General features: G+C 45.1%; 1 protein-coding gene and 1 long non-coding RNA gene across 2 annotated transcripts in view; one reads left to right on the forward strand and one right to left on the reverse strand.

Moving 5' to 3' along the window:
- ST3GAL6 (ST3 beta-galactoside alpha-2,3-sialyltransferase 6) overlaps positions 1–9,620 on the forward strand; it is a 253,034-nt gene that overhangs the window by 136,550 nt on the left and 106,864 nt on the right. The gene's annotated exons all lie outside the window — the stretch shown is intronic.
- LOC143981930 (uncharacterized) lies at positions 1,685–5,338 on the reverse strand. Its single transcript, XR_013274382.1, has 2 exons — positions 4,453–5,338; positions 1,685–2,719 (listed from the first exon to the last, which is right to left on the reverse strand). It is a non-coding gene; the product is annotated as an uncharacterized LOC143981930 (long non-coding RNA).

A 9,620-nucleotide genomic window follows, 5' to 3' on the forward strand; every position in this document is an offset into this window, starting at 1 on the left:
TTATAATTTATGATTTAATTTTTCAAACTTTATCATACCCGGGATGTCTGCTAGACTCTGGTTTGGACAGATTTAAGAGAGTTATTGCTAAGAATTGCAGGACTACAATATAAAACGCCAAATTTTCATGCAAAATAATTGAACCGCTTTTAGCACCTAAAATCCGAAATAATCGTACCGCCAGGGAGGTTAAGGGTTATGGTGGGTGGTCAAAATGTTGTTATGGCTGATCAGTGTAAGGGCAGTGTGCATAAGTGCCGGTTCACACTACCGCGACTTGGGACGCGACTTGTCAGACCGCAAGTCGCCCCAAGTCGCTTGACAATAGTAATTCCATTAAAATGAATGAGAGCCGTCTTAATGACCGCTACTCAAGTCGGAGCGACTTCAAAAAAGGTTCCTGTACTACTTCAAGGCGACTTATAGGCGACTTGTACCCATACATTTCAATACAAGTCGCCTACAAGTCGGATCGCTGTCTGTAACCAAGCGACTTAACAGGAAGAAGAACACAATGGCATCCCTCCCCCTTCCCATACACTGATCACTTCCTGTGTGAAGTGTGGGTAGGTGAAGTGAAGAAGAAAAGAAGTGATTGTGATTGTGATTGTGAGAAGATTGAAGAACATGTCATCCCGAGGCCGCAGAGAAGTGCAGCACAGGGAGCCAGTAGATAATGAATCCCTCATCAGACATGTGAGGCAGCGACCCTGCATATATAACAAGCAAGATCCCGACTACAAGGATCAATCCAAGAGGGATAGTGCTTGGTTAGAAATATGTAGACTGACTTTCGAAGATTGGGAAACAATGCTGCCGACCGATCGTAGTGACAAATGTAAGTTTAACCTTTTTATTAAATTCATGGTGTTATTACTTGCCACGTCACCTGCCACGTCACCTGCCACGTCACTTGCCACGTCACCTGCCACGTCACTTGCCACGTCACCTGCCACGTCACTTGCCACGTCACCTGCCACGTCACTTGCCACGTCACTTGCCACGTCACCTGCCACGTCACTTGCCACGTCACCTGCCACGTCACTTGCCACGTCACTTGCCACGTCACCTGCCACGTCACTTGCCACGTCACCTGCCACGTCACCTGCCACGTCACTTGCCACGTCACCTGCCACGTCACTTGCCACGTCACCTGCCACGTCACCTGCCACGTCACTTGCCACGTCACCTGCCACGTCACTTGCCACGTCACTTGCCACGTCACCTGCCACGTCACTTGCCACGTCACCTGCCACGTCACTTGCCACGTCACTTGCCACGTCACTTGCCACGTCACCTGCCACGTCACTTGCCACGTCACCTGCCACGTCACTTGCCACGTCACTTGCCACGTCACCTGCCACGTCACTTGCCACGTCACCTGCCACGTCACCTGCCACGTCACTTGCCACGTCACTTGCCACGTCACCTGCCACGTCACTTGCCACGTCACATGCCACGTCACTTGCCACGTCACCTGCCACGTCACTTGCCACGTCACCTGCCACGTCACTTGCCACGTCACCTGCCACGTCACTTGCCACGTCACCTGCCACGTCACTTGCCACGTCACCTGCCACGTCACCTGCCACGTTACCTGTCACGTCACCTGCCACGTCACTTTTGTGTATTCTTTCACTGATGCTAACTGCTAGTGTTAATAAATGTTAATAATGAATGATCGTGAATGAATGATTCTTTTATTATTACATTATAGAAAAAAAAATAACCAACATATCATTTTTATTACATGAAATAAAGATGACATAGCAGGAAAACATTATAACCGTAATAACACATTAGCAAATTCTAGATGCAAAGCAGTGAGCAATGTAGTTAGGAAATGGCATCCAATTGCCATTCTAAGTCACCGGCCGGTGAAATAAAGTATGATGCAAACTTTTCACGAACAGTGGCACCATCGCAGGATCCCCTTGCAGCAGTCATATGTGCACTTTCCAAGTCATGCATAAGGGAATCCTCAAAACGGTACCCGTCACGTACCCGTACAAAATTGTGCAGCACGCAAGCTGCTTTGACAGCAGTAATTGCATTTTCAATGTTTAATGCGATAGGCGTATGTAACAAACGCCATTTATTGGCAAGAATTCCAAACGTGCACTCAACCATCCTTCTTGCCCTTGTCAGCCGGTAATTAAAGACTTTCTTGCGGGTTGTCAGATTTCTATTGGAGTAAGGCCTCATTAGGTGTTGCGACAATGCAAAAGCCTCATCTGCGACAAACACATAGGGTATTGGGGGTTCAGTTGTGCCAGGAAGAGGACAGTTCTCAGGAATATCTAGCTGATTAGATCGTAGCCTTTCACCAAATGAGGAATTTGCAAAAATACGCGAATCGCAGCTACTTCCGTAGGATCCTATATCGATATAGGTGAAGCAGTAGTTTGCATCGACAACAGCAAGAAGTACAAAAGAACAATATTTTTTGTAATTGTAGAACATACTTCCACTACCAACAGGCTTAACGACACGCACATGCTTCCCATCTATAGCTCCAAGGCAATTTGGGAAATTGCACCGACGCCAAAATATTTCTGCTATATCACGCCAATTATCTTGTGTAGGCCGTTTCATAACCATGCTGTTAAGCACATCCCATATGACTTGGCAGGTGTCACGGATAATGTAGCTGATCGTTGATCTGCCCAACATGAACTCATAATGTAGACTAACTAGGGAATGACCGGTTGCCAGGTATCTGAAAGACAAAAGACATAAACCATTTTATGTTCCTATTTATGTTTTGCAGTATCAATCTTACAAATCCGTTGGAAGGGTTTGCGTGACTGTTTTTCGCGCTACGTACGCAAATTGAATGAGGCCAGGAGTGGATCTGGAGGAAAGCGTATTGTCCCCTATGTTCACGCAGATGAACTAGAGTTTCTGCGGCCTTTCCTGGAGCTGAGAGAGTAAGATAAAATCTTACATAGTTGTAAAGTGATACTATACAATTCAAATAAGAAGGGGGTAACTGTTCTTTTATATGTTTATTGCAGAACACAATCAAGTTGGCCAGTTGATGGTGAACGGCAGGATGCAGCACAGGAGGAGGCAGCTTCTCAAGAAGTGGAAGGCTCGTTGCCCATTTCCCTGGATGATCCTTTGCTGCTGGAACAACAGCAAAGTGAAGAAGCGGACCGCAACCAGGGAGAGGCTTCCACTAGTCAGCAGCCGGCTCAGCCTCTCCGACTCCGGCAACAACGAAGTCGACCAGCAAGGGGCAGTAACTCACAAAACCTAGAACGATTTTCGGAGCTGGTTGATCGGATGAACCAGAAATTGGACGAGCTGCATTCGGAAGACCATAGTTTTGGAATCATGGTCGCCGAAATGCTAAAAAGAGTACCCTCTCCGACTCCGGCAACAACGAAGTCGACCAGCAAGGGGCAGTAACTCACAAAACCTAGAACGATTTTCGGAGCTGGTTGATCGGATGAACCAGAAATTGGACGAGCTGCATTCGGAAGACCATAGTTTTGGAATCATGGTCGCCGAAATGCTAAAAAGAGTACCGCCGGAGAGGAAGAATGATGTAAAAAAATCAGTGATGGATCTCATAGAAGCGAGCATTACAAATGATCCTATTCAATCCGCTTCCATGTTTGGACCACCACCACCATCCGGACCCTACTACACGTACTCAACCCCTCCACCACCCAGAACCCATCCCTACTATCCCCCTCACTTCCGTCCCTACTCCAATGAGTATGGACATGCCCTTAATCCTGCCCATCCACCTATACCCTATCCCTCTCCATCCCCACTGACATCAGCAACTTCAGCTAATGTTACACCAATGCCTTCCACCAGCTCCTCACCATATGAGCCAGTGTACCAAAACCTGTGAGATTTTAAAATTAAACATATGTTCTGTTTTGTTGTTATTTGGTTATATATTGTTCTAATTATTAAAGTTTTTTTCAAAAAAAAAGGATGTTGGTGTGATAAATTTTGCAATATTTCTTCAACAATATTTTTATTTGGAAGAATTACGTACCTAGGTGGATGCAACATCGCAGCAATGATGCAACTGTCCACTGCTGTTTCTTCACACAGAACTGAGTCAACATACATCGTCTATGTCTCTGTTCTGTCCTCTCCCCAAGATGGGAGGTGCTGTCTCTCAGCTGCTCTGATCCCCCACGCTCAATGTGGAGGGGTGGATAGCAGCTTGCTGAGAGGCTGCCACTGTCATCAGTCCAGCCAGCTGCTGGCGAATGAAGGATGATGCGCTGTCTCAACTAATCTTCGTGATATCTGCAGAAAGTGGACTTCTGTTCACTCTGCACTGAAAAGGGGCACAGGATTGCAAAATAATTGCACTCATATGACCCGTAGGAGAAGCCAAGACAAATGAGCTCAGGCTAGATTGTTGCACATATAATAACAATGTGATAATGGTAATGTGCATCAAAAAAATAGATAGTTTACCTGAGCGTAATAATCAATCTTTCAGTAGGTGAGATGCTCCTCCTATATGAGGTGTTCTGTCGCTCCAGATGGTTGCAAACTAGACGAAGCAATTCATCAAAACTGTAAAATGGATAAAAAATTTAATTTGATATATTCTACATGAGAAATATCTGACATTTGTAGCTACACTATTACCGATGTAATAACATATGCAAATCTGATGCCTCTAGGACCCCTTTCACACTGGGCTGGTGCGGCCGTCGGCGGTAAAAGGCTGCTATTTTTAGCTGCGTTTTACCGTCGTTTTAGCGGTGGTCTGGGGGCACTTGCGGGGTGGTTTTAACACCCACTAGCGCCCGAAAAAGGGTAGTGCCGATGCAGAGGCGCTTTGCCAGCGGTTGTGCGGCCCTGTCCCATTGATTTTGATGGGTAGGAGTGGTTAGGAGTGGTGAATACACCGCTCCTTCACTGCTCCAAAGATGCGGCTAGCAGGACTTTTTTCACCTTCCAGCCAGCCAGCGCACCGCTTTAATGTGATACATGCAAGCTTGCCGATCACCCCAGTTGATGTTTAGCATAGGTAGATGACAAACAATTCTGCTGAATATCAATCTTCGCCATTTTATTCTCTACGTTAAATGCTACAAAATATATCTTTCAAAAAATAAAAAATAAATGGGACAAAATAGTCTATTAGCATATGTACTTGCCTTGCAATTGACATCCGGGTATAGTTGTAAAACTTGTCCTCAAAAACACGCAAATTTTCATAGATGGCCCAAAATTGGCCTCTACTGTCTCTACTTGCAATAATTGGATGGATCCAGTAGCGGCGTCGTCTTCTCATCCTCATCCTTCGCTTCCTCTCTTCCTCCTCTTCCATTAACACTGCCACACCAGCAGTTACTACAGCTCTCATTAAATAAGGCAATGACAACATTGTGGTGACAGGACAAGACACACGACAGGAAGCAGGAAGAAGCGACAGGAAACAACAATGATGTCACAAGAGCTGAGTAGCGCTGATTGGCCATAGGCAAAGTCGCCTGTGCTTGAGGCGACTTGTAAATCGCGCTAAGTCGCGTCGAAGTCGCGTCGAAAGTCGCGTCGAAGTCGCGTCGAAGTCGCGTCGATAAGTCGCGCGCAAGTCGTGTCGCGGTAGTGTGAACCGGCACTAAGTGTTTTTTTTGTTTTGTTTTTTTTCTGTACAAACTGCTATTCTAAAATATAAATCCCTTGTGTACAAGGCTTTATCCAATCTGTAATACTCTGTGACTGCGTGCCTTGTTTAAAGAAGGGAAAAATGTGTGTGTTGCTGTTTTGAGTTCCAACTTCTCAATGAGGCACGGCCTTTATTTGATCATCTTTTATACAATTTTATAGTTCTTCTGAATTCTAGGTTCACAGATGAGGAATTTTCCACCTGACCTTGTTCAGATATGGTGACTCAGCAGTGTAACCCTTATCGTTTCCGTTCAGTAGAAGATACCACAAATTGCTTTGCTTGTAATTTTTACCCCTCAATAACAGAAGAAATTATTTTAGAAAAGGTTGTTGCATTCTCTGGCATAGGTTGTCGGGTAGCAGAACGCTTCATGGATACATTCACCTTTTGGAACAGCCGTATCCAGGGTGTCATATGTTACTACATCAGCGGCCCCCACACTACCCCCCCCCCCCCCCCCTCCCAAATCAACCGTTGTGAAAGCAGGTGGAGAATCTTCTCCCCGAACTTGCTTTCACAGTTTAACCACTTGAGACCTGCGCTATAGCCAAATGACAGCTACAGCGCGGACCTCCTTTGCCGGGACTACGTCTATTGACGTCGTCCTGTGCACGAGCGGCCTGCGCGCCCTGTGATCGGCGAGTCTATGAGACTCGCCTGATCACGGATCCGAGCAAGGGGTCGATCCCGAACTTCTTACCACGTGATCAGCTGTCAGCCAATGACAGCTGATCATGTGATACAACGGAGCCGGTAATGGGCTATTATTCCTCCTCGCGCGGACATCAGTCCCGATCACGGCAGGCTTACTAGTGCCCACCTGCCCCCCTCAGGAATAAATAAGTGCCACCCATCAGTGCCCACAGTGCCACCCACAATCTGCCTCAACGGTGCTGCACCCCTGTGCCACATATCCGTGCCCAGCAGTGCCACCTATCAGTGCCCATCAGTCCCATCTATCAGTGGTACCTATCAGTGCCCCTTAGTGCCACCCATCCGTGCCATCTTATCTGTGCCCATCTTTGCCCATCAGTGCTGCCTTATCTGTGCCCATCAGTACTGCCTTATCTGTGCCTATCGGCGCCACCTTATCTGTACCTATTAGTGTCGCCTTAACTATGCCTATCGGTGCCCACCAGTGCAGCCTATCAGTGCGCCTCATCCGTGCACTTCAATGAAGGAGAAAAATTACCTGTTTGCAAAATTTTATAATAAACTATTAAACATGATTTTTTTTATTTTTTTTTCAATCTTTTTTTGTTTGTTTAGCAAAAAATAAAACTCCCAGCTGTAATTAAATACCACCAAAAGAAAGCTCTATTTGTGGGGGAAAAAATGATAAAAATTTCATTTGGGTACGGTGTTGTATGACCGCGCAATTGTCATTCAAAGTGCATCAGCGCTGAAAGCTGAAAATTGGTCTGGGCAGGAGGGGGGTTTAAGTGCCCAGTAAGCAAGTGGTTAAAAAGAGTGCGGCTGTGATGGGCTGTGAAGCACTCTAGTAGTTCATCGATTCTTCCTGCCATTCAATAACTGCCCTCCCGTACAAGATATGAGCAGCCAGCTACATTGACAGCCTGCGGGTGCAATGCTTTACAGGGTCCAAAAAAGAAAGAAAAAAAGTAAAATTACCTGCAAAAAGATGTGCATTTAATATTGTAAAGGTGAACTTGGCCTTTAACAATTTAGGCTATTATTAGAAGTACCGTATTTATTTCCTTTTTCCACCCCAGCTCTCTCTAGAGTGGATCTAGAAATTATTCACAGCGCCATTCACTTTTTCCACATATTGTTATGTTACAGCCTTATTACAAAATGGATTCAATTCATTAGTTTCCTAAAAACTCTACAAACAATAACCCATAATGACAACATGAAAGAAATTTTGTTTGAAATCTTTTAAATATTATTAAAAATAAAAAAGGGGAAAAAAAATAAAAAAAATCACATGTACATTAGTATTCACAGCCTTTGCTCAATAGTTTGTTGAAGCACCTTTGGCATCAATTACAGCCTCAAGTCTTTTTGATGCTACAAGCTTGCCACAACAATTTTTGGGCAGTTTTTTTCCAGATGCACTGTACATGAATCAAATTCACCCAGTTCAACAGGGATTGACAGTTTTTTCTGATCGATCAGCACTTGCGGATATAGCCGGCAGCACTGATCAGTGTATTCCGATGGTGGGGAAGCCTCCACACCATCAGGGCACAATAGCTCAGCAGGAGTGACTCCCTCATCAACCTTGAACATGTGGCTGGGGGAACTGGGTCATTTTTTTCCCCCATTCAACCCGCTGGTTGAGCGAAGGAAAAAAAAAGGAAAGCCTAATGCGTATGAGCTGCCTCATTGTCTGGTGAACAGATCTTCATACTGGTCCTTATACATTTGTGCATACGTCGTGCTTTATGTGCATAGGGTTTTTTTTTTTTTTTTTCGTAGGAAAAGTGAAATTTGGGATTTTCATATATTACCATATTGAAAAAATTAATTTTCCATGCTGCAGTTTTTTTTTTTCTATCTGTGTTTCATTGTGGAGATTTTCTCTTGATTCCTCTCCTGGGTCAATCTCCCTAAAGGGGGCACAGACAGCAATAAAAAAAAAATGCCAGGAGTTCCAATTCCTTTTCCACTCTAGCCAAAATGAAAAAAAAAAGGTTTGCCTTTAATTATATTTTTTAAATGCGTATTTATGTTGTGAAATGCCCCCAGTGTACAAGAAAAGCATTTATATACCTCTCAGGACCTTTGTCATCAGGCTTTGCTTGGTTCAAGCAGGTTTTCAAATTCTCATACAAGTGTGTTGGAACGCACATCACGCTTGAAGCAGGTTTTAGGAAGATCAGCTGCACCTGTCAATAAATTCTGAATTGGCTCAGAATTGTCTCAAACTGATGACAGAAGCTCAAAGCCCATCAACACAAACCTTGACTATTTGGCCCCTTTCACATGTGTGGACCGTTCAGATCCCCATGTCAGTTTTTTAGGTGAATATGAATGGGGGCTCCATGCAGGTCTATGGAGCGTCGGATGTCAGCGGAGACATGTCTGCTGACATCCAATCCGCCCCGATTCGATCCGCTCTGCAAAATCCAGATGGGTGCAAACCCTATTTTTCACCCGTCTGGCGGAGTGGATTGGATGAAAATGGACAGGCGGTCCGTAATCATCTGATCCCCCATAGGGGAGAGCGGAGCTCTGACAGGTCCGTCCCTGCAATCCCTGCTGAGCAAGCGGAGGAGTAAAAAACTGATCCCTAGGTCTGAAAGGGGCCTTACAATAGACTTTCATTTGGGGGTTTTGTGCTATTTTGGCATTTTATGGCCTTCGAAACTGCGATAGGTAGTGAGGAGTGAAATCAAAAATTTACGCCCTTAGAAATCCTGAAGGCGGTGATTGGTTTTCGGGGTCCCGTATGCGGCTAGACTCCCACAAGTCTCACACATGTGGTATCCCTGTACTCAGGGAAGCAACAGAATATATTTTGGGGTGTAATTTCACATATGCCCGTGGCATGTTTGAGCAATATATCATTTAGTGACAACTTTGTGCAAAAAATTAAAATTGCCTTTTTTTCCGCAACTTCTGTCAAAATATTAAATATTCCATGGACTCGACATGCCTCTCAGCAAATAGCTTGGGGTGTCTACTTTCCCAAATGGGGTCTCTTCCCGGCCTAAGACTGGAATCTCCAAGCCTTTGGGGTAAGCCCCGGCGATTAGGTCACACGGTGCCACATGCGCCAATCTAATGATCAAACAAGATACTAAAAAGTGGCACGCTCGTGTAATAATTGTCCACATACAAATGGTACCACTTCCGAGTAAGGGTAATCTTGCCTCCCTATGTCATCTGGGCAGTTTGGCGGCTTTACGTGACTATCTCTTCCCTCGTAAACCTGAAAACTATATGTATAGGCTGTGGCCCTGTCGTAGAGCTTGTACTTCTTGACCCCGTATCT

Source organism: Lithobates pipiens, unplaced genomic scaffold (assembly GCF_037356315.1).
Source record: "Lithobates pipiens isolate NorthernLeopardFrog02 unplaced genomic scaffold, aLitPip1_a1.2 Scaffold_16, whole genome shotgun sequence".
NCBI classification, from domain to species: Eukaryota; Metazoa; Chordata; class Amphibia; order Anura; family Ranidae; genus Lithobates; species Lithobates pipiens.